Source organism: Daktulosphaira vitifoliae, unplaced genomic scaffold, assembly GCF_025091365.1.
Source record: "Daktulosphaira vitifoliae isolate Bord-2020 unplaced genomic scaffold, ASM2509136v1 Scaffold_1, whole genome shotgun sequence".
Classification (NCBI taxonomy): Eukaryota; Metazoa; Arthropoda; class Insecta; order Hemiptera; family Phylloxeridae; genus Daktulosphaira; species Daktulosphaira vitifoliae.
Window position 1 is genome coordinate 72630425 of NW_026099572.1, and position 814 is coordinate 72631238.

Genomic DNA, 814 nt, shown 5'->3' on the forward strand with positions numbered 1-814 from the left:
TGTCGAAAATTAGCGTTTTTTAAATTTGTAATTTTTTTGGAGATATACTATGATATACCTCGTTTATGATAAACGAGGGAATTTTTTTCAATTTTTGAGTGTAATGTCTTCGACTAGATACGATTTATGATCTTTTGACGTATTGTTGAAAGAAATCCGTTTTGTGAGAGCTGAGAAAAAGTGGTAAAAGACACAAAAAATAAAAAAACCCATCATAGTAAAACCAATACCTCCTCAGCTTCGCATCGAAGCTAAAATTGTCATTATATCGATAATACCAAAATTATTTATTTTAACAACTCTTAAATTAATTTATTAACTTTACCCAAGATGTGTATTATTTGTACAGCTAATTTAAATTATTTAACAAAATATCATGTATTTTCTTATAATATTTTTTTAACTTAACACAAAATATAGTTTGTATGTAACAAAAAACTAATTGTAGTAATTATTTACTAGATTATCAAGAGTAGATTTTTACATGGCTATCCTTTAACAAAGCTACCCTCTTAAGCCAAAAGGCAGAAGGCGAGAAAATTTGAAAAATGAGTTTTTATATTTATTATGCTGATTGAAGCACTTGCATTATCTTATTACCTCAATCAATTATATGTATATATATTAATTTTATATAACAACAAAACCCAGCACAGGGGGGTCGCGGCACAGTTGTGACGTGGTATAGTTGGATCAAGTATAATGATATCTGACAGTGATTAAAATCACTATCAAAAATAAACGCTTCGATGCAAATCTTTAGATAGTGTTTAATTTTAAAAAAATTGGTGTTTTATTCCAAAAGCTACTTGAT